The sequence below is a fragment of the Triturus cristatus genome, chromosome 5_2 (assembly GCF_964204655.1).
Source record: "Triturus cristatus chromosome 5_2, aTriCri1.1, whole genome shotgun sequence".
In the NCBI taxonomy this organism is placed as follows: Eukaryota; Metazoa; Chordata; class Amphibia; order Caudata; family Salamandridae; genus Triturus; species Triturus cristatus.
The window spans coordinates 101,260,111-101,285,491 of NC_140588.1; the positions used below are offsets into that span (position 1 = coordinate 101,260,111).

The 25,381-nt window shown below is 43.2% G+C and overlaps 1 protein-coding gene across 4 annotated transcripts in view; it reads right to left on the reverse strand.

Moving 5' to 3' along the window:
* Nucleotides 1-25,381, reverse strand: part of RNF152 (ring finger protein 152) — a 203,540-nt gene that overhangs the window by 74,788 nt on the left and 103,371 nt on the right. For all 4 annotated transcript variants that reach the window (XM_085606881.1, XM_085606879.1, XM_085606880.1 and 1 more), the window contains one exon: nucleotides 14,274-14,342. The gene's annotated coding sequence lies outside the window, so the exon portion shown is untranslated. The remainder of the gene's footprint in view (nucleotides 1-14,273; nucleotides 14,343-25,381) is intronic.

Consider the following 25,381-nt stretch of genomic DNA (forward strand, 5'->3'; position numbering starts at 1 on the left):
TGTGCAGAGTCAGACTCCACTCCAGACCAAGGAAGCATGTAGGACTCCATGAGGATAGATGCAGCCACTCCCTTCGAACCTAGAATGTTGTGAAGCCACCTACACAGAAATACAGGGCTGGCTTGACTGGTGAAGCCGTACTGGGTGCTGACCTGGAGAGGGGGGCACTGACCTCATGGGGAGAGGGTGGGGGCGCTGTGTTTAGCAATAACTTATGATTTAGAAGTACCTGCTGCAGAGTTCCTTGTGCATCCAGCTTTAAGGCAGCAATAAAAATGTCAAGATAACTCTTGTGATTAATGTTCCTGCAAGGGAGTCAGATTATGTGTCCATTGGCAGTTTTGACTCACCATAAAGTAGCGCAGAGGGTTAATATGCCTGCTGAAAAGAACAGATCTGTATTTTATTTGGATAGCGGAGTGGATTTGTAAAGCAAAACTTTACCAGCGCTTTAACACAAATGAAATGTATGTGAGAGAGGGGTTTTGGAGAGAGAAATGGGCATTTGAGCAGTGCTTAATTTATAAAAAAAAGATAAGTGCCAGGGCTCTCGTCAGGTGGCCACTGCAGCTTGCACCACACATTGCCGCTGCAATGATAGTAACAACACAACTTATAACATCACACTCCAACAAGTGTAACAATTCGGACTATTTCAGGCCCACAAAGCTATAAGAATGGCTTGGGAAGCAGGTAATAGTCATTTTTAAAGTATATTGCATTAGTAAATAGCTGCTGTTATGGTCGTTTCAAAATTAGACAGGCATCGCCACCTTGTGGCAGGCTGTCACAAGCGCAGGTACTGACAATTAAGTGCCAGTGAAGAGCACCAGAAACCACTGGCTCAAATTAAGCACTGCAATTGAGGGAATCCAAGGAGAAGGTCTGGGGAGGGGAGTGCCAAAAAAGATTGTGGCACCGGACGCCACCAGCACTAAATCCGGCCCTGCAGAAATATATAGCAATTCGTGAATCCTACAAGCCAAGTTTCTTGTCTACAATGTTGTTAGGACTTGCTGGACCTTGCAGTTGTCTGTAAGCCTACTGTTGCTAATAATTTATACACAGAGTGGCTTTTGGCTCCAACCAAGGGGCTATAGCTCTCTTATCTCGCGCTGTAGGTTTCTTGGTGTGTCCGTCTCTTTTCTGTGTAGTTAGGGACTATTTTACATCACAAAATTACTATTAATCCTAACAAGTTACATTCTTTATCTCAGATGCACTGTATACAGAAAGCAAACGTTTTTTTTGTTGTTGATTTTTTTCATTGAAGTAAGCTTTTGTTTAATGTTTTTGTCAGGACACTGAATGGAAGTCAGGCCTCTCGGCTTTGCCAATGATGGTTTTGAAATATACTTTTTTGTTGCAGGGTATCTCAAAGCGAGGCTCTCAAACTACCACAATTTAGAGCCTCTAAAACAGATATATTTTTCCCATATGCCCTGGGTAAATTTTGCGACCACAAAGTAGCATTAAAGATTATTTCTGGGCTAAGAAATCCACCAAACAGAATTTTTAGCAGTTACGTCATATTGTTGTTATGTCAACATGTCCCTGTGTGTAGAAGTTACATAACGGCAGATGAAAAAAATTAAAAACAAAATAGAGAAGTAATTGGATGTAACAACTGGAACAGCAGACTTTATTTTGAGTGTGCATTGTAAATACATGAATGCCGTGCAAGGTCACATCAGGATAAAGGCATTCTTTTGCAAGACGTTTCAGTCCGGACATGCGCCAGAAAGCAATAACTATCCGTAGCTCACGAGGACTTGGCACCATCACGGTGTAAGCTGTGAAACTGGAGCGAGGCGCGCCCAGAATTAAATGCCCTTAACTTAGAAACGTGTTTTGCAAAACAAAGGATGAGAACATTAAAGCATTAGCGGAGGGCGGACACCTCGCTTTACTCAAGCTGCCGCCACATGTGTGCACCAAAGAAAGGATTTTTTGAAGGTCAGAAGTAGTGAACACCCACCCCTTTTTGCTCTTGGTAAAACCTTGTGCTTGGGCCTTTGGCACCAAGCCTGCAGGAAGAAAGGTTTTATGAAACCAACAGGAAATTACACCCATTGCTGTACTTTACCATGAAGCATATCCTGTGCACAAAACACAAGCTGGTAGCCATTTTAATTAAACATTCTGCCATGGCAGCCATGGCAGCCACTAAGGGGCGGGGCTGAGATTAGTGTGGGAGATGTAGTGGCCCCAGGACCCTATGGTGTGAAGGGTCGAATGCATTGCAATTATGGCTGACCTTTACTACTCAACGGGGTGGAGGTGGTTAAAGCAAGATGGGCCTAATGCCCTCGCTTGCAATAGGGCTGATGGCACCCGTGCTGCACCCACTGCAATTACCTGCTGCATCAGGCCTTGTTTCTTCTACTGGACTCACTCGCCTTCATCACGCCAACCTACTGGACATATTAGCCTGCCCTGCAGCGAAGCACCCACAGCACCATCTTGGTAATGGCTACTCTTTAACTCCAATAAAGACAGGAGCCTTCCTCCTCTGGCAAGAGACCAGTGGCGGGTGCTCCCGGCTAGTAGTAGCGGGCAGGGAGGGGGGGTTAAAAAAAAAAAAGGAAAGATCATTTACCTACCTGTAGGCTGGTAGGCTGGGCCGCCGCCACCTCTCCTCGGTCCTCTCTGTCCTCTACTTCTGTATGGACCAGAAGCACACAGGTTCCCAGACTCCCCTAAGCCAATCACTGCGCTGGACTGGGAGGCTGTGCAAGTTCTCCTTCCAGGCTGTGTATTACAGCCTGGTGGAGAACATGCTAAGTGCGCATGACTCTTTGGCCTGCCCAAGACGTCTGGACAAACCGTCATGCACACTTTGAAAGGGCTACCACGCCTCCCCTGCTCTATGAGCAGCTTACCCCAGCACTACCGAACTGCCTCAGCACGGAAAAATAAAATGATAATAAACAGCGTGTTGTTATTTTGTTTTTCCTTTTTTCAGTGCTGAAAACCAGTGAGGCAACGCTCCTCCGCCTTATTGGAGGAGCCGCCTCTGCAAGACACATTTCCACCACGCATCAGATCCCAAGGTTCAGCGACTCAAAATGCATTGCACTACTTTTCTTCATGTACTGTGCTGAAAATGCAACATTGTAAACGTTGCTAGAACTTTATGCTCTATAGAACTCTCCCAACTGCATGAAGTATGTACAAAATCCCCCAGACTTCACTGACATTGCTACAGTTTGATAACCATTCAGGACGCCGGGGACATTTCTGAAGATTACAAGTTATTCTTGCATATTTTCACATATGTGTCACTGTGCACAAGCGTGCAGGGCATTAACCAAATCTGTAAAAATAAAGCATGATCAGGAATGTGGTTGCATCATATTTTCCTTCTTTTTTAAAAGGTCAATGTAAAATGTGCTCATCCAGGCTTCAGTCCCACTGTAAGCCAAAATGTATATATGAAAAAAGTCTGATTGTATAATGAGAGCTCACCCAGTGGCCAGGCTTGCATCTATTAGGATGCACAACTACTACAGCATGCAGGTTCTTTTTGCTCATTTAGGTCCTGCGGGTTGAGAAGGTGAGAGTCTCAAAGCAAAGCAAGGACAATATATATATATATATATATATATATATATATATATATATATATATATAGAGAGAGAGAGAGAGAGAGAGAGAGAGAGAGAGGTTACTGAGACGTTCTAGTCAAGCTCAGATTTCACTCGTACAAAACCAGTGAAATTCAGCAGCTATAGTTACCTGAGCTAACTATAACCTACACCCTGCAATGGACTGCTTATGACCTCACATAATATATCACTCCTGACATGGTCAGTGACATCACTGATGACATCATCCAGTGATTGTGAGTGTTTTCTAAAAGTTTTTGTGTTAAGCGTATATACTAAAGTACCAAAAAAGTTACATTATTATACTTTGTTTACTACTAATGAATGATTCCTTTTTAAAACATAGTTTATGTGAGTCGCTGTGTGAGTCACTCTGCAAACACCTCTGCTGGTGCCCTACTGGTTGGGGGAATGAAGTCCCCTTCGCTGCTGAGGCTCATTGGGGGCCTCTTTCTGCTTGTTTAGGATCTCTATTTTGCGTCTTTCTGCTCGTTTCTGGTCTCTACTTTGCATCTTTCTGCTTATTTCGGACATTTATTTTTCCTCTTTCTGCTCGTTTCTGATCTCTATTTTGCCTCTTTTTGCTCATTTCTGATATCTATTCTGCTCGTTTCTCACCTTTATTTTGCTTCTTTCTGCTTACTTCTCACCTTTATCTTCCCTCTTTCTGCTCATTTCTCTCCTTTATTTTGCCTGTATCTCCTCCAGGAACACGGGGGGAACCTCAAGGCTCCCGCTGTCCCAGCCGGCTCTTTGTCTCCTGCGGGAACCAGCATTGCTCTCACTGACAGAGAGCTGCTAAACATACAGCTCCCTGTGTGTCAGAGCAATCAAGGAAAACAGACGAAAACTCCGCTCTCAGCAAGCGGAAGCGGTTTCACAGCTCTCGCTTGCAGACAGTGCTGTTCGTGTTTGCTCTGACTTGGCGGAAGCTATCAGGCACCCTGGGACATAGCAGAGACCGGCCCGGGGGGGGAAGGGAGATCCCCAGGCCCAATAATGGCTCTAGGAGGGGGCCGCGCAGCCCCCTCCTTTGATCTGCATGGGCTGGCCCAGGGGAGATGTTGGTCCCTGGGGCCGATATGGCCCAGGAGGGGGCGGTGCAGCCCCTCTCCCAATTTTTCTCAATATTTGGCCTTGAGGAGCTAGTGGTCTCAGGGGCACGGGGGGTTCAAAGAGTCCCCAATTAGGTGCCATTTAGCACCTGGGAGGTGGTGGTCCCATGGGCTCTGGGGTTGTCTGCACGTCCCCATCAATCTTTCTTTAGCCCCAGGGAGGTGGTGATCCCCGGGCTCAATGAACCTTAGGAGTGGGGCCTTGTGCGCTCATCTCCTTTTTTTAAAACAATTCGCCCGGAACCTCGCCCACCCAGGGTCTGTATTCAAGTGTCTGAGCCCACGCTTGATTTTTTTTGTTTTTATTGCCTCTGATTTGCAGTTTGTGCTTTTGCTGCAATTAAGTTTTTTTAAGTGAGTTTGGCCCTGTCAGGGTCATAGGGGGACCCTCCACCACACTAGGGGGTCAGGGTATTCCTACTCTTCCCCCTTTTCTTTTGTTTGAATGATTTTTGTGGGACTCACTGATGCAGAGTCCCAAGATGGCTGCCAACACATCCCTGGGGCCTACTACCCCTCCTGTTACATCCAGTAAGTCCAAAACAGCGGGATTGCTAAATATTCTTCGGAGGCCATGCCCCCTTTCTCCACCACTCTGCAAACATGGCTTCTGGCGTAAGACTGGTTGGGGGATGAAGTCCACGGTACTCCTGAGGGACCTTGGGGGCAACGAAGCCCTGCTGGTATCTCCTGTAAGTCCTACACAGTGGGAATCCTGAGAGTTAGAGGCCCCACCCCCTTTCTCCACCACTCTGTAAATGCAAGTCCTACATAACATAGAAATTCACTCAAAAAAACAAAGTTTAAAGGGATGTTATATTTAGGAATTAGTATTTTTTTTAAACTGAAAATTCTATGGAAAAAAAACAAGATTACAGGAACGTTATCATTAGGAAATGGAATGAAAAACTCTTAGAAATTCACTGAAAGAAAACCAAAGGTTACATAACATTATAATTACGCCGACGTTTCACTCATAATTACCAGGGCTCTGACCCTACCAAATCAGTACACTGCTGAACCTGGAAACAACTCTGCTTAAGTAAAGACAGCTGTGCTGTAAGGATTAACACTTTGCCTTCTCTGCTTTGCTGAGCTGCCCTGCTGCCTGCTTATCACTGCCCTGCTGAGGACAAGGACTGGACCCCATTATGTGTCCTCATGTAACCCAACTGGTGCTATGTAAAGTGCTCCCATACCAAATTCGGGCCAATATCGCGCTATATAAAACACTGCAACAAAAAAAAAAATCCCTTTCGAACCCAGGGTGACTCCAAGGGCTTGCTGGCTTGCCTACTGTTTTTTGAAGTCTCAGGAACACAAAAGACTTCCTGCAATCCTGCTGGTGCTGCTGGACTCTGCCATCTGTGAGTCCTACCGTTGCCTGAGGTGCCCCCTTCAGTCCTGGACCTCCAAAGTTGGCTCTGCAGCTGGTTAATGCAAAAACCGATTAATTGCCATGACTGCGTGAGAATTTGTGCTACATCACTCGTAGATACAGAGGCTGCTCAACGACATTGGATCCCCAGCCTGTGCAGCTTGACAACAACACTCTGCGCAGCTCGATAATGACGTATTGCTTTCACGTCAATGAAGCTAGACGATGTGGGACACCCTTTGCACAGCTCGACGATAATGCAGTAGACTCACATCAACAAACGCCCTATCCAAGGTATTTCTTCAGTGAGACCTGTCTGGGTCCTGTAGCCAGCCTCCCTCCATCGTGGTTGGCCTGAATTTTTAATTTGCTCCGGTCACTTGCAACCTCAAGTAACCATTTGACCGCTAGTGACTTCTGAGCACTGTTTTCACATTTAAACTTTAAAAATGTATATCTCAGCTTCTACTTATTGGAATTTTGGCATTTTGGTCCTGTTTTTCTTCGATAAATATTCTCTGTTGTTCTACGCTCAGTGGAGCCTTTTGATCGTGTTTTCATTGAGTTATTTTTATTTAAGTTTTGCACAAAGACTTTACACATTGCCGCTTAAGTTAAGCCTGACTGCTCTGTGATAAACTACCAGAGAGTGAGCACAGATTAATTTAGGGTTTGCATCTGCCTTACCCTGACTAGAGTGGCAGTCCCTACTTGGACAGGGTGAAAGCCTCTACCAACTCGAGACCCCATTTCTAACAATATATCCACATATATATATACATAAATACCCTAAAGGGCCTTGGTTTGATTCCATGTTAGAGTCAATCAGCTGGCAGCCATGAGACCCCCACCATAGAGACATTTGATGAGCCTAAATCAGGTGATTCCTCTTGACTTGATCGAGGTGGATCTTAGATCCATCCATACTGGTTTAAGTCGCCATTTCTTTTATGTTGCTTTTTTCCCTTAACCTAGTCTTCTCCCAAAAATTGTCTCAGTTTTACTTTGCATTAAATTAATATTAGTAAGCTACACAATGAAATATCTGATATTTATAAGGCTTTCTGTTTAAACTGGATAGCAAAGTCAGTCCTCACCTATTTAATCGATGATACAGCAATTAAGTGTGTTTTTCAAAACTATTTAATGACAATCTATATAAATAAACCTTTTCCTCAAACTGCTGATTTATTGGCATTAAGAAAGAATTTTAATATATTGCCCGTTTTGCTTATTCTGGTAGTTGGTCAGTTGTAATTTCTAATATTCTTCGATATCCAGCCATCAAGGGTGTTAAATTAAGAAACAGAGTGAGGAAAAATGGGAATAAATTGGTATTGACGTAAACAGTTCAAAGAATGTGAAAACATATTAAACAGTGCATACATTGTGCCCAAAAAAGATTCTAATAAGTCATCACAATGCCCCCGATTTGATACTTTGGAAATGGCATTCTTTCACTACACATGGACCTGCCGTGAGAAACAACAATACTAGAAGAACTGAACAAGGCTCTGTGGGAGGAACTAGAGAAGGATGACAAGCCTCCTTACAATCAATACCTAAAAAAAGCTTTAGTAGCAACCTGCACAGGTGAGCTTTGGAAAACTAGCCTGTCCTGCTCATCATTCAAACAAGCTATAAACATATCAGCAAAATGTCATTCTTTGCTAGTAGATAAAAAAATCTTCAGTAAAAGGAAACACGCCTGGATGGTAATCGCCAACTATAAAACACTGACCCCAGTGCCATATCTAGACATTACATTCTCGGCCTATCGAAAGGCACAACTAATGGCACTGCGTTTGGGCAAGCTGCCATCTATTGCAGACCAACCATCATGGGTCCACAAAGGGCCGAAAGAATGTAGACTATGTGGTGGCATTAAAGAGGATTTTATTCATCTAGTCTGCACATCCTAAACTGTTAAATGCACGAGCCACTTTATTAAAAAAGCATTTGCAATGCAATAGGTCTCGCATTTGGGAAATTTTAAGCTATTGGCATTGTAAATGACAATGCCTTTTATTTATCTGGTTTTAAAATCAACACATAGATAAAAGCTTTGTCATTTACAATGCTAGTAGCTGAAAGTCTCGCAAATGCGAAACCTATTGCATTGCAAATGCTCACGAAGCCCCTGGTGTCATGTATGAAAAGCTCGAGTCGGGGTGGGAATGCTGATGAAAAGAACGGGCGCGTGTGCCGAGAATGCTGTAATGCCTCATGAAAAGCCCGAGTCGGGGTGGACAGTTTGCCTTTTAAGAAATTAAACACGGAAACGTGTACTGTTCTGTATGTTCTCTGCGGCAGCTCGCGAAGCCCCTGGTGTGATGTATGAAAAGCCCGAGTCGGGGTGGGAACGCTGATGAAAAGAACGGGCGCGTGAGCCGAGAATGCTGTAATGCCTCCTGAAAAGCCCGAGTCGGGTGGGAATGCTGAAGAAAAGAACGGGCGCGTGCGCCGAGAATGTTGTAATGCCTCATGAAAAGCCCGAGTCGGGGTGGGAATGCTGATGAAAAGAACGGGCGCGGGCGCCAAGAATGCTGTAAAGCCTCATGAAAAGGACACGCGTACTGTTCTGTATGTTCTCTGTGGCAGCTAGCGAAGTCCCTGGTGTGATGTATGAAAAGCCCAAGTCGGGTGAGAATGCTGATGAAAAGAACGGCGTGTGCGCCGAGAATGCTGTAATGCCACATGAAAAACCAACAATTCAGTGCCAGAGGTGGCAGTAACAGTCCGCAACTTCACCATTATGAGCAAAACACCATCCTACTGCATATCATCAGCACACACGTTGTACAACCTGGGGCAATTGCCAGGTAGTGGAACAAGCGCCTTTCACAGACTGCACGCCTCTGTTCTGTTGCTCTCTAAGCACTCACTCTTCAGTCTGTTCAGTCACTAAAAATATGTTTTGGCATTCTTCCCCCTGCGAAAAGCGCATCTGGGTTGCAAAGGATTTACTGACACGTTCAGGAGAAGTATATATAAATTGCAGCAGGCGTCAGAGCTGCCATTTTGTTTGAAGAAGGCTGCGCGTTCTGTTATTGCTTGCGAACACACTTCCCTTGCAGGTGATGCGAGTCCAGCATTGCATTACATCACCAGAGGGGTGGCCAGGGGTGTCCTGTTGCCAGGATGACTAAGACCCCAGGAATGTATTATCACAGAGCACTGAGAACGAGCCAGTGCATTTTTTGCTGTGAGGGATCCTGGGGAGTGGGGGTAGGAGTCAGGAGACCGATAATTCTGTGTACACCTTGTAAGAAATGTTTATAGAGAAATGGTTCCAGGTCAGAATCCTACTGTCTCCCAGAACCGCATGTCTGCCGCTTATTTATATATGCATTGCGCTTTCACCTTAAGTGAAAGCGCGATGCATATATAAACATGTGTGTCTGGAAGAGACACCGTGCACGAGCGTGCGTGAGCGAAATCTCCAGTCCAGGTGGGCGGGGCCTAATGACGACAGGTTGGACACCAACCCCGCTTCCAGAGAAGCCGGACACGAAAGCGATGACAATACATCTCGCCAAGGCGAAGCAGCGCTTGCGGGCTGCAACGCAGGCGAGACCTAAAAACGCTATGAACACCAGAAGAATAAGGACATGCAGATCTGCAATCATAGTGGGCTTGGACCCAACTGACACCTTACTGAACTGTCAACTAATAACGTTTCTTACTGTACACCCGCAAGCATTAAAAAATAAATAGAGAATAATACTGTACATTGAAAACATTGGAAGGCACGTCAAGGACACCTGAAAAGTATTCCCATTAGGATAGTGGTCTATGAGCCAACTAACCCTCCCCCTATTAACTGCTAATTATGTATTTTACAAACAACGTGACATTAATAAGTGATGAATTAACTGTTTACTAGACATTTTGGAGTGTTAACTGTTGAGGAATGATTTTAAATCATAAGGAATTCACAAAAAACTTTTTTATTATTGCTTTTTATTGTCCTTTGCTGTTCTTTTAGGATGACAATGGTTATGGTTTTAATTGACTGAAAAAATAAAACATTGAACTTGAACTACTAGAAGATTCTAGCAAAAAGTTATGATCAGGTTTGTATAGGGCATTGCACATAAACCCAAAAGCATGCCTACGAGGGATATCACCATTTTACATGACAAATAAAAATAACAATAAGAAGGCATCACAGTTTGTTTTTTGGGGCTAAAATTATTATAGCAAATCAATGGTTATTGGGGAGGCCTCCTAACATGCAAGAATGTAGTATAGATGTATTGCAATGATCAGCTGCTAAAAAGTGACCTGAGTTGAAACTAAACTGGCTAATGGCTTACAGTAGAGTGCATCTTTCATGGAAGATTTATTTAATCCTCCACATAAATGTCCACAGTCAGCATATAATGAATATTCATGCAATATATTCAATATGAATGCTGATCAACTATGATGTGCTATGATGAAAACTGGCATCAGCATTGAATCCTTCCCACATTTGGTGTAGTGTGTACGACTTCAGTAGACACTAATTTGATGATTAGACTGTAGGCTCTCTTTAACTGCACATTGGGAAATTACATATTATTAGTACTTGAGTGGCATGCTGGCAGCAAGCCAGCCAATCAAATTGCTCCCATTCTATGGCTATATGGTAAAGGCTGGCAAAATTAGTATTCTGTCTGTGAACACGGTTGGTTCACAGACAGCTGTTCAGGCTCCTCCCACTGCCTTTGCTGAAGAAAACAAAGTCATGCAAAGGAAAGTATAAGCATGGAAGTAAACATTTTCTAGTTTTTTCCAGCTGATTGGGCTTCCCTCAGGAAAACCAAGGATGGACCTGCAGAGCCATCTGAGAGCTTGCATTGCGTGAGAATAGACAGAGGGAATACCGCAGGAGGATGGTACTGTGGTTTTCACCCAAAAATACAGATGAGGCTCCTGTCCCGCAGCACCTCTTGTTTTGGGTTGAGGAGTGCCAATAGATTTATTACCCTTAAATTCAGACCAATACCAGCTATTAATTACCACCCCTCCTGTTATGTGCCCTCACCTGTGACTCAGACCCATCAAAATGGGGAGGGTGATAAACAGCTGTTAACCCCTCTAGGTGTTAACCATAATCATTCAGGTCCAACACATTACCTTTGTTCTCCACAATACTGGAGGAAAAAATCTTCTGGTCCAAGCATCAGAAGGATTTTATTTTTAGAAAACAAAGGCAGACCATAAGAGAAAAGCTCCCATCATATCCAGAGTTAGTTTTTGTTTTGTTTACTGTAATGTGCAGTGCACACACCTCACCAACATCACAGTAAACAAAAATTAAAGTAGACCGTACCTTTAGGTGCAGTGTGTTTTGCATTTTGATTGGTGCTTGGGTGCATAACTTTTCCCCCGAGCATCAATCTGTTTGGGAGAAGTGCAGCTGGAAAGGGGGAAATGTCCCCAGTCGAGCCGTACTGCTCCCAAGAATATTTCAGCTTGGTGATCACCCCAGCATCCCCAAGCACGGATCTACCCATTAGGCACTAGGGAAGCATTTTGGTGGGTAGAGAGCATCTCCTCTGAGAAAAGACTTGTGCCCCCTCCAAGCAAAAGAAAAGAACATACTTTCTGCCCTCCTGGGGGGTGACTGTACCCCGACTTGTCACACTTGGTGGGGGGGGGGGGGGGCTGAAAGTCCACCTGAAAAAAAGGATCAATTTCTTTTCTTTTTTAACAAAGGCATGGGGGGTGGCCCACCAAGGCTTTGAGCCTTGGAGCAGCCCCATAATGGCCCCAGCAATCTTTCTGCTTCCCAGAATACTGAAACCGCACTAGCAAACGGGCAAACATGGTAAAATAAAGTAGAGACGGCCTGACCAGGCATCGGGTTGTGCCCCCACCTAATTCAAGACCCAGTAGTCTTTCTGAGGCCCACACCCCCTGGGAGAGGAGGTAGATTTATAGCTGTACATCTAACCTACCCCACAGGGTGCAGAAATAACTCTAGACACTAGGAATTATATTTGTTTGTAGAAAATAAATATTGCGGTGGGGAGGCCAATCTAGTCATTGGGCTCAGTCCCAATGTCTAAAGGGCCCCATAGTCATTCTGTCGCCACTGGGGGTAGAAACCCACTAGACACCAGGGATGGGGTGAAGTTGGCCCACTGAGGCACTGTCCCTCACCCCTAACTCCTCAAAAGCCTTTCTTCATTTTGGAGACCTACAGCATCCCCACTCTCATGGCAAGCCAGAGGAAATTTTGATATTTTTGGGTGGAGTTTTGACGTTTAGGATGGTAGAGAGGGGGTAAGTCAGTAACATGGGAATCATGTGAACCCTAGATATTTCTGAAACCTGGAGATACAGAAAAATCCAGGGTGGTCTGGCTTGCATGGACTCCGCTATATTTTCTCTCTCAGAACAGATGAAACCATGACAATGTGAAGTCAATGTGGTCTTTGTATGATGCCTGGTTTGGTCAGTTCCTGTCTCTGGCGATGACCCTCCCAGACAAGTGGGGGTACCATTTTTATTGGTATAAGTGTGGGAATGCTAGATGGTAGAAATGTTGTAGCTCCTCAGAGATCCCAGAAGTTTCCCTCACAGAAACATGAAGAAAATGCATGAAGTTTGAGATTTGCACAGCATTCTCGGTAAAATAACTAACAGCATTCAGGCAAGACATACTCCTTTGGACTTCCCTGTGAGCTTAGTTTTCAGAAATGTCTGGGCTTAGTAGACTTTCTTGGGTGTTGGCAGAGCCCCAACTAAAGTCTGCAGCAACTCACGTCGCTATAATGACTCATTTTTCATGGTGAAAATGTGATGTCTCTATGTTGCATTTTAGGGCCTTTCCTGACACAGGAAAAAGGCCCACGCACAAAAATAGGGGTACCCTTTTAATCAGGAGAAATGTGGGGGAAAAAGAATAGTACAACATTTGTTATTGCCAATTGCATTTCTATTTTTGGCTCCTAAATGTAATCCTGTATCATGAAAGTATGTATTTTGCAAAATGCCTTCTGAATCATAGCATAGTATCGTTCACATCAAATTCACAGTGGTACAAGTAATCAATATTCTTAAACTTAGTATCCTGGGCACATTAAAAAAATTCATAGGTTTCTTTCATACCCATTTTTCATTCATTAGATCTTACCAAATAAATTGCTGCTGATTGGTACACAGCAAAATATCGTTAAAAACTGCAGCTCAGTTGTTGGCTCTAGGTATCAAATGTTTTGGGACAGATAAGAAACACTATATATCCTTGGGACCAGAAGGTACTGACGGTACTAACAGTATATTACTTTTATATCAGCCATTGGGACAAAAAAAAATGACAGATGAAAATATTATCACATATTTCTGTTTTTTATTTTCATTTTTTTATTTTTTTTATTTCAACAATTGGTTATTTGGGAAAATCAGGAGCAATCTACACAAAGGACACCTTCCTAAGTTTGAAATGTTATCTATGGTTCTGAAATGTTTACCTGTTCAGGATAATCAAAGGGTTTCACATCTGGTTCCACCACAAACTGCAAGTAGGCAGAACTCACAAAAATTAAGAAAAATCAACAAGAAAAAAGCAAAAAATGTGGTAAAAAAATCTTTAAGAGCTTATTTCTGAAAGTTCAGAAGATGGTGATCTTGGGATAGCAAGCCTGTTTGTTTATGGAATTTTTATAAAAAAATAAAGCTTTTGCTTGTGCTTTTTCCATCTTTTCCCCCCAAAAAACACACATTTTAGCTATTTTCTTGGTTCCCTCAAGGGGAATTCACAAATGCTGGATACTTTCAGAATCCCAATGTGGCGGAAAAAGATGCAGAGGTGGCCTGGATAGTGTTTGTGCACAAATGTTCTGATGGCTTAAGCACAAAATACCTGAAACATAAAAAAGGGATCTAAACTCGAGGTGGAAAAGCATCAGAACCTAAAGGGTTAATAACGATATGATGAATTTACAATTAAATAAGAGCTTTTTTTAAAATGATATCATAGTAATCTTTTCTGCCATAAAAAGCAAAAATAGCCAAAATAGTTTTATCAAATAAGGGCCATTGCCACATGCCAACATCCTACACAGAATGCATACTTGTAAAACTGCTCCATGAGCTCAGATCAACTCGAAACAGCTCGCAAATGGTAAGAAATATTACAACAATTGCAACAATCGGTACACCATTACACTTGCTTACCTTTTCACAAAAATATGGTTGTACCCTGTTTGAAATCGCAGATCCAGCACAGTAACCACAAATAATTGCCTGGAGAGACAGAAAGGAGAAAATTGACGTCACTTAAATAGTCAAGTCAAACTTTATTTTGCATTCATTAAAATGCATGAAAGTACATAAAAACAATAAAAATAAACAGTAGAGTTAAGAAAATACATGATCTTCAGTTATTTATCCCATCTTTAGTGTAAAATCTATAACTAGTTTCATATTGCCCCCCTAAAATCCATAATAAAATTAATCTAACATGAGCTGTCTTTTTAAAATGTTACCATAGTTAGACTCCAATTGATTATTTAAAATCACTACACTCTTAATGCTAAAAAAAAAATATTCATGCACGATACCAGATATACAAATAAATAGCTACATCTACAAATTGCAAAGGGACATAGGGCCCCATTAGGATGGCGGGCAGACGGGCCGACCGCCAGCAGTGCGGTGGTCCCGCACCACTGATTAGGATGCGACTGCCACCCTGTATACCTAACATTGCGGAGGGTGCTGCTGTAAGCAGCACCTGCCGCAATCCCAAAATGGCATGTTGCACTTTGCCATGCACGTGTCAGACACCGCGCGGTGCCTGTCACCTTGTGCGTGGCAATGTTGGGGGGTACCATAGGTACCCCCCAAGTGCAGCCCCCCACCCCTTGGGGTGGCCTTGTAAACAGGACATAGCAATATGGATGGCGGTGCCTTCTAGGCACCGCCACCATATTGTGCCTCAGTTCTGCCCGGTCGGCAATTGTGACTTTTGCCGACCGTCGGAAAAGAGGCGGATGGACTTTCCGTCCGCTGAGGTACCCCCCCCCATGCTTATGTGGCGGGGGAAAATGTGTTTGTGATGGCAGGCAGATCGCCACTGCCGGCCAGGCGGTGGCGATCCGCCCACCATCATAATGACCCCCATTGTTCGGAACATACTTAGATAGTCATAAAAAATGCTCCTTCCAAAGTCGATCATAAAACCACTTCAGACTAGGTGGGAACATGCCGGATACAACAAATCATTTATAATAAGGGCTGTTTTGGCTTTTTTCGGCAGCATCTACTCTTTGCACTGCTGGCATTCATCTGTATATCTAATTATTGTAAAAGTTTACCATACCAGTATAAACAAGATTCATTTCTTAGGTCTTTCATTATCCCTACTTTTCTGTATATTTTTATGAACTGTGTGGCTCATTCAAATGATACGGACTCTCTGTATGTTTATTTACTATAGCCTTATAGCCCGCCGTAGCGGGCTATACCAGCTATTAAAGGCCCGCTGCAGCGTTAAAGGCCCGAGCCGAAGGCGAGGGACTTTAACAAAAGCAGCAGGACTTTAATAGCGGTATAGCCCTGCTACGAAGGGCTATAAGGCTATTAGAACATTCTGCCACTAGAGGGCAGAATGTTCTAACAAATTAAACAAAGGCTTCTCGAAGCTCGAGGAGTTTTAAATCCCCTCGAGCTTCGATAGGCTTTGTGAAAACATTGGAATGTTGCTCTGCGGGCCTTTACCGGCCCGTAGAAGCACGGGGCACTCCATTGTCTACAATGGAGTGCTCCACATTCCAATGTTCTAATATTTATTAATGTTACTCTTCAACTCATTAAAGTTAATACATTTTTTACTGTTGTAACAATGCATTGTAGAATGCTGTGAAACCCAGACAGGTGGAGTTAGCGCTATAGAAAATAATAAATAAAAAAAATACTGCTGTACCAAATGCACTGGGCATAGCCTATTTAGAGGTAGTCAATTCGACTGATAAGGTTGATCATTTTGGATAAGAAAATAGATCTGAAAAATAGTTTTCTATTTTTTGTTTTATTTTCTAGTACTCATTAAAGATGCCAGGTGCAAACAGTGGATTCCAAGGTCCTTTGCTCCATTTTAGCAGTCTAAAATGCGCATGCCCCAGTCATGAACTGTATGTATCATAAGCATGTGTTAACTTATAGGCAAGGGACATCACAGGCAGTGGCCATGCATGCTTCCCACACTGCTTTGGCAATGGGCATTAAGGACCTCATCTAAAGGAACCACTGAATACAAATGGTTGTTGGCCCTGCTGCCAACACAGTAAACCATTATAGACTCTGACTTCGATACAGGGGATAGCGCGGGATTAGCAATGTTTTTCAGCATGGAAAATTTGCTAACTGCATGTATGAGAAGATTGACAGGAGGGGCCCACCTGGAGGTAGAGGCTTCTCCAGGTATTTTTCACACAAATAGCCAGGCACCCATACCCTCCACAGTAATATGAGATAATGTAACCCATCATTTCATGGCAGCTGTGGAAATATGCATATCAAGATCATTACATTGTGACGACACTGGAAAGATACCATGTTTTCTGTTAATCTATATGTGCTTGTGGTAATGAGAGGTGGGTCCCACCCGGAAGCTACATAGAGCTTCATATATGGATCCACATGGGTCTGATCCACAAGCATTTTGTAGTATGTAAAGTAGTACTACAGAATGAAAACTTACTAAGGGGACATCTACTAAAAATGAGAGGGGTTTAGGGAAATGTAAGGAAAGAGACTGGATACTTCAATCACCCTCCCATAAAAGAGTAAACCTGACTGCTATGCACAAACACTTCTAAACTTACTACAGCACTAAAGGTGACAAAACAGTAGTAAATGTACTCCAGCACAGCCTCAGAGTACGTCAAGCACCACACAAAGCCACTCACAGGTACTGCAACACACTCTCATAGAAAATATTATACATAAGCATTTAAAATAACAACCCTTAGGAAATAAAGTTATACAAGTAAAACTAATTCGACTTTTTATATAATTATTTGTTGCATGGTAAATCACATGAATGATTATTAAATAATTATGGTATTATTTTAAATTGCAATAAACGATTTTTTTTATTTATTTTTTTTATCTTTTGTGAAAAGCAAGACAATTTGAATTAATTCAACATACCTTAAAGTGTAGTAGATATTAAGTAAAAATAAAAATGTTACTATCGGTGGGAATTTTGTACATTTTTCTTTAAGAAATATGACCTAAAACGTAAATTTCTATTACTTTTTTTCTACATTTTTAATGTAACAAGTTAATGTGCTGTATCCATTTTTTTTGCTGTGTTAAATATTTTAAATGAGTTTACATTCATATTTTCTATTAGATTTGTTTTAATATGTTTTCAATAATAATAGACATTAATAATTTTCCCATAGAATGATTCCCGCCACAGTGGAGGAAATCACGAACCATGTGAGAAAAGTTACTAGTGGCAACTTTATATTAATATATTCCATCTTAGAGTTCTCCGTCACCTGAACTGATGGGGTAGAGGCATGTAGCTCCACACTCCAAATGGTGAATAGCAGAAACACAGAGATTTACACTCAGGTGCAAGAGTATATTTACACTTGACTAAATTTACACATGTAAATTTACCTTTGTGAATATGTCCCAAGAAGGGAGGTGCACGTCTGGAACTGGTGGTAGCTACCATACCTTTGTTGCATGTCTCTTTGCCTCACAAGTCTAAGGCTTACAGCCAGACACGGACTATAACATTCACAGTAACTGGTGGCAGACACCCCTACTGCCCAGGTAATCGTCGACCCAGTGGTACAGTAGAGAATGAATACTACACTATTGCAAACATGCGCAGAGAGCTCGCCTAAAGAAAAACTGTGTCGCTCCTGCCTCTAAAGCATCACAAGAATGAAAGAATTTGTCAAATATTGTTTATGGCTAAAAATCAATTTTATGGATGAAAACATAGCTACTATTCCGCACCTAAGGGTCTGCGTGATCACAAAGGGCCTCTCAAGGCTCTGAGAACTCCAATTGGAACTGCATCTTGTTTAAAACATATCTGTCTAAAGAATGTAGCAAAACACTCTAGTCTCTGAAAGTTCTCGGGGTACCGGTTCACAAAAGTAAGTGGAAATCAAGGAAAGTGGAAGTAAATCTGTTTGTTCACGATTTACTCTTACTTTTGAATTCACAATATTCCTTAGTGTTACGCATGGAAATCTACAACTCTTAGGTATGAGTCATAAGCCTCCTACACAACTACAGAAGGTGGACTGTCCACAGGCCGAATCAACACCTTTAATAAGGTTTCAAAGTGCATTTCCAACTTTTTGTAAACACCGTTTTTTCTTCTCCACAGAGAAAATAGTTTTCTTTGTGAATAAACCCCTTCTCTTTACCTGTCTGGACACACCTATACCTATATTACTTGTGAGAGTCCTTTTCTCTGATTTTCCAATGCAGGAAACGCCAGGCAAACATCTTGCAAATAACCTCGACGTTCTAACTTTGGGGGTTCGGACATGATTTTAATAGCAGCACCTTTTCCATAACAACCATATCCTCCTCTTTTTCTCATCCCCATACCTCTCGCTGACAGATGCTGAAAGTTCGACAAATTAGGAGGACATCTCCGCACAAGAAATGTATTTCTGCCCGAAATTTTGATTCTCTGAATCACATTTCCCTAAGGGTGTGGGGGAATCCAAATGTCAGACAGTAAATCAAGTAAAAAAACATTTGTAGTTGGTTAGTAGGAATTCCCATTATGGACACAGCTCACAATTGTGGGCCCTTCAGCGGCGGCTCCTCTGCAATGGCGGAGGAGCGTCGCCCCACTGCCTGGCTCTGAGCCAGCAAATGTCAAATGAAACAAGGTTCTTGCATTGTTTTATATTGCATTTGCCAGCTTTTAGCCAGCACTGTACGGAGGGGCGGGGACGAGTCATGGGAGGGGGCAGGAAGAGTGCTACACGCACTCCACTCCCTAAGTGCTCATGTGTGTTTGGCCGACCGTCTCAGGCCGACCTAAACACATATGCACAGTTAGGTTTCTCCAGCCCGGCTGCATTGATCAACGGGGATGGAGAAACCCCTGCAGACTCCCTGGCCTGAGCCGAGCGGCTTTTTAGCCTGCTCAGGCAAATCCCTGCACTGCTCTGTAGCACGGGATTGGATGGGAGTCTATCCCAGGGGATGCTGGGACCCAGGAAGAGGACAGGTAGTGCAACGCGATGCTGGAGGTGGCCAGCGGCTAAAGGTACGGTTTTTTTAAACGCATTATTTCAAAATTTCTAACAACCCCACACACACTACCCTCTTCGCTCCCTCCACCCGCCCCACCACCGGGGCCCTCACTGTATGGATCTTATTTATTTCTTGCTATAGACGTTCCAATGGATCGGCAATACCACATGACTTTTTAATGCAGCAGCCACATATAGCTTGACACCATTCTCTTGAGCCTAGCCCAATAATTCATAAACCCCAAATAGGTCACTGACTAAAGAAGAATACTGCATGTGTCTTCTCCGTCAACTGCCTTGTAAGAATTAAACACAACTGTCTCCCATATTTCCTGCACCAAAACAGCTAAATAAACGATACTGTCTCTGTGCTGTCAAGATGCGCCACCTGAACAAAGCATGACGTCTATTTCTCTTCGCGCAGATGCCTCCCTTCGGCATGACTTTATTGATGGAAGTAACAAATAATCCATAAGAGGGCTACCAATAACAGCTTGCCTTTTACCAGTATTGGATTATTGGCCCTTTACAAGGACTCATCAATCATGTGACCTAACCGCGGTGTCTCCTGCGAGAACAAGAGACTAATAGAGGGAGGACATGGGGTCTCTTCTGTCTGCCCTCCTCTAAAAATGAAAAACGAATTTGCTTGGCCTAACCTTCTGTGTTCTGGGCTCTACCCGCAGGCGGGCAGTACATGCTATAATAATGCTCAATTACATGCACCTGTCATCTCTGACAGGTACGTCACGCGGTCCCCTCCCAAGCTAATGCCGGGTTGCGCGCGGCCTGCAATCCGCTACCCATGGTTCCTGCGTGCTGGTCTCTCCGCCACGCAGTCGATGACGTGCTCAACAATTGTCAATAGCTTCCGGTACGGCAACAATGTAGACAGTAGCAAGCACCAGCCCCTGCACAAGAGGCCCTTTGTAGAAAAAAGGCTTGTTCCCCTTGTTTCATCATGGCGGCTTCTTTTCCTAATAATGTCCTTGGCTGTGAGGATTCACATTTCACTATAGACAGCTTGTCTAAACACTGTAAGTGATTGCCTCCCACGGCTGAACTCTTTCCCCCTCGCTCTGTACATTTTCCAATAGAAGGTTCAGTCAATCTGACAACACACCCAATTAGAGCCTCCATTTCGTGTGGCGTGGTCTGCTTGGATGTTGCGCTTGACAGCAGAAACACCCAGAATCCTCTCGCTAGCAGACATCGAGCTGAATACAACCATTTCAGCAATGTTTCTTCTTTTGATGGTACAGCAATCCGTCACACGTGCTGCACGTGGTGAAGATTTGTCTTTCGTATTCTGCTGTCTAGCAATTACATTTCAAAGTTCTTTGACAAAACGTGAAATTATCGGTCTCTCCCGCATTGCTTCGTTGGCTGATAAAACTGATGTCTTTGCTTTCACCAAATGATCTTCTGATGGGAAACGGACAGAAATGATAGGGTTCCGCTAGGGAAACTGCTCCTCCATACAGAGCATTAATGAGGAAAGGGTTAAGAGACTTAAATCCCAAACTAAAGAGAACATTGATGACCTGGATAAAAATATTTAATTGTGAATTTTTTTATATTTTTAAAAACAGGCCCAAACGTGCAAATGAAACGCGTATATTTCCACAAGGATTTTAAACACAGCTTTTCTCATATACTAAATGGTATAATGTTTCCAAGATGGTCGAAAACATGGGTTAAAACAGGTGAACATGTCACATAGGAGTGACCTGTGATTTGTGGACGGTGTACAACCCTCTATGGGGACAGCAAGGAATTAGGTGTTACTTAGAAAGGAGGAATTACTGGTGGAAAGGGTTAATTCCGCACTCGACACCCAGTAATTTGCAATTTTCGCCCAGATTTCACCCAGAATGCTGCCAAAATGTCTAGGTGAAAGACAACATAAGTGTGGCGTTCCTGTGGATGTCAATTATATGCGGGGCTTTAAGTGGCCCGGGTCCTGCCGGTGCTCAGCAGTTCTAAAAGGCAGGTGCAACTCTGCAGCAGTGCCACCCTTCACTGCCTGTGATGTAACTTCGAAGAAACTCGTTAGAGTTCTTTCAGTCTCATCATGTCAGAGCTGAAGCATTTTAAATGTTACACACAACGAAGGTGTAGCTGTGGCTTAGTCATCTTTTGCAACTAACAACCTTTTACAAAGCCGATAGTCCTGGCTTGTAGGTGTAATGGTACTTATTGTAAATATTTGGATTCAATCACAGAAGTACAACATACCAGTCGAGTGGCACACTATGCAAAGCATCAGGCGCGCAACACCCATTGGACTCAAAGGGCTTCAGCCCCCCCCGTCGTGTGTGGCAGCCCGGGATGAGACACCTTCCCGGGCAAAAAAGCGGCCGCACCCGAGCACTTCACAGGTCTTTAAAAGACCATTTGCATGTTAATGAGGCCTCGCTGTTGTTTGACCCCTTCTAAGAGCCCCTGCAGCTCCACTCTGCCTATTGCTTAAAGTTCAGCCCCCCCCGAAATTTTTTCTCAGCCCCCCCCGAAATTTGGCTCTAGTTGCGCCTCTGCAAAGCATACATTTTTAGTTTACCTGATTTTAAGCCACGCCCTTTTGGTCGACCCCCTAGTTTTTTCATCCCATTAAAGACCCGATTATAAATTCGTTGGAGCTGTTCACTCCTGTCCTCGGCCACATGGTTATTACCGGATTTATCGTAATAAAATCCAAAATGTGCGTTTCCAGCTCAGAGCCTTGCTCCACAAGGTACACCGAACCTTGCAGGCTGATGTGACAGCGACACGCGCACCCAGCTGTGGAGTGCAGAAGGTTTCTGCCAGATTATATCTTTCTTTTCTTCCACAGGTGTTCACCTTGGCGAATAGCAATGTGCTTACATAACTTGCAATCGGATCACAGCTCATGTTTACTGTAAGCTTCAGACAGACAAGATCACTGCTTTCATGAAGCTGCAACTTGCTGCTTTGGCAATAAACACGCAAGGGGATTCCGAGGATTGCACACATGCCAGGGGAGGTGTGGTTGCCTGTTTACAGCTTTGCATATCCAACAAGAAGCGCAAAAGCAGAACTGTCATGAGGGTGCTCGCTTTGTACTTGTTATGGACTCTATGGAAATTCACAGCTGAGCTGAATACAAATATTACGAAACGGAAATTGGAAAAGAAACAAGAGCAGGGACTAAATAGGAAAGTTTTAATTTGCATCTTAAGGATGCGATCGGATCAGGAGCTATACACATAGGTGACCCCTAAACACAAAGGGCAGATTCGCAGAATGTTATAAAAAAGTCCTGTAAAGGCGAATTTCATTGTACTGTAAGGGCTGCTTTGCCTTTATCACCTTTTGTTCACCTTCCTGGCCAACCCCTTTTTAGGTCTCGCCTGACCCAGCGCATGCGCTGGTCTGGCAAGACTTATTGAGAGGGCTCCAAAAAGTGCTACCAGGCCAGCCTAGAGCTTCAGTGCATGTGCGCGGGCGCGCGCGCGCCGCGTTTTACCGCGATTACTTTCACTTTCGGCCGCACGGCCGCTTTGATGTTTGATCGCGATCGCTTTCACTTTCGCGGCCGCAACTGTTGCATGGCTAAACACTTATAAGGTCCCAAAGGCGAGACCTATTGGCTATGCCAATGCTTGTTCATCTTGTGGCATGCCGGCAGTCCCCGCAGGAGTGGATGCCTTATGTTGCTTTTGTGTTACTCACAAGCAAAACGCAAGGCTCTGGTAGACAGGGTAGCTTCGCCAATATTGACTAATGCCCTTTCCCCAAGCTATGGTTCTCATTTACAAGGGCCATGTATTTGCAGATTTGGCTGGAAACTGTGTTTAAGGCCACAACAGACATGACAAGGAATGCCAGAAAACCACATTTCTTGTAATTTACCACCAGACTTTACACCAACTAAAAGCTGGTGAGAATTCCAGGCTGAGATGGGCCTGAAAATGGGGAATTGCCTGCTAAATTCAAGATTCTCCTGGAAATTCCCATTTCTTAGCGACCCTCTGGAAAGAGCTTCTAATCCCACAACATCCTGGCATCCTAAATTACCAATACCCAGGGTTATAATAATTTTAGTCAGAACGGAAGTTTTTACTTGTATTCCCATCAACAGATTGTACTGAGTCTCTCTATGTATAATGAGTGTGCTGTTTTTGCAACATATGGAGTAGGCTCTGAGTGTGTCACGGTCGAAGTGGGGGGAAAAAAGTAGGGGAACTGTGGGCGGCGAATGAGAGGGTGGGAATAACCCATGGATTGGGTCAGTGGGCGGAGTCAGAGGTGTGAAAGAGCAAAATATCCCAATTTTTAGTATTTGTTTCCCATTTCACTAACCGGTTACAGCTTATTATGTTATTTAATTTAACCAATGCATACACATGTTTATTTAAGGTTTAATATGAGTTATTGACATTAAAATACATTCACAAAGTGGGATACATTTCCAATCACAGAATGTCCTAAATATCCTTAAAAGTGGAATCGCAAGCCATTTGTCTCCCAGCTATGGAGTTTGTCATTAGCACTTCTCCTCCCTTTTTTCACAAGAGCAGTTCAAGCATTAATGGCAAAATATCCTAGTTAGCAAATGTTTTCCACATAATTATGGCTCTGCCATGTTTGCCACATAATACATCATCTACTGCATAATCTGACGATTTTAACGAATAAATTGTTTATAGCTCAAACAGATCAAAGTTACTAAAAAATGTGACTTGTGCTGCTGTGAAGTGGAGGGCCCTTTGCAAAGGTTGACTGGTCACCTTTCTCACTGCTGCAGTTGTATGTTCCACTGGTACTAATAAGGAAAATTCTTTGCAGAGACTGATGGCCTGTATAAAAATGTTAAAATAATAAAGTATCACAAAATGTACAACACCACTAATACCAGAGTAGGGTGCCAGAGCACTTTACATCACACATATCAAACAGAGACAATCAATCATACGTGTGTAAATCACTGTATAGGAAATGTTACTTAAGACAAAGGACTTCCACGTGTACGAGTCACATGGCAACCATACTAGTAGGCAGCATAGTTTAATAGCTATTGTAATGGAGAAACACAAACTCAGAATTTAAAACGTAATACCAAGGTTGGGGGTTCTCTTTAATAATTAGAATTGATTTCTACCCAAATTAACCCTTTTTTGAAACATTGTGATAATCAAAGACTGGGGAAAAAACCATAACGCTCTAATTTATACCATGCAGTTTGTAGCTCTAACATGACAGTTAATAGCTCACTGTTCTATGTTAGGATTTTAATTTATTAACTGCAAGTAACAATAGTGTCTCTCTGACAAAAGCAGTAACCCACTGACCTATTTACATTATGTGCAGTTTGTGATCTGCATGGTACATGTTCTTAGCAGAAGGAACATTAACCCTCTGTGCTTCCTTTCCATGAGTCAAAACATCCACCAGCCAAAACACCATCTCTCTCTACTAAGAACATTAATCACTGGAGTTATCATGACATTTTTATTGTTGCTGAAAATTGCTGGAGGCCAGGAGGGAGGTAGCAAGTGCTTTTAAACCCATATTATACTTGCAAACACGACACCCCCACCTGGGGCCTTCTAAGGTCTAGCATGGGAAGGTGCTCCCTCAGGGGGAGTGGTCTGGTGGACTGGTCATAAGGCTGAACCTGGTTCCCCAGTTCCAAGTTCAGCAGCTCTGACCATGTTGCCACATCCTCTCCCCAATGGGCACCATACTGCCCCACTGAGAGAAACTAGCACTGTACTGACCCGCTATAAACACCTGGATGTGACTCAATTCAAATTACGCACTAGACAAGAGCAATATGCTGCCTAATATTTTTTTACCAACATCCTAGAAATAGCAAACACTCAGGGAATTTAAGATTAAGTAAAGCATGTGAAATGTAAGCAGGAACAACAAGGTTACCTTTTTCTTTTTACACTCATTATTCAGAAATTAGTGAGTGCTTTTGCCTGAAAAGTTAATGTTGTTCAAAGAGGGATGAGAACACAAAAGTAGCACTTCACTGGCAAACACTGTAATGTGGCGCTAATGTGTTTA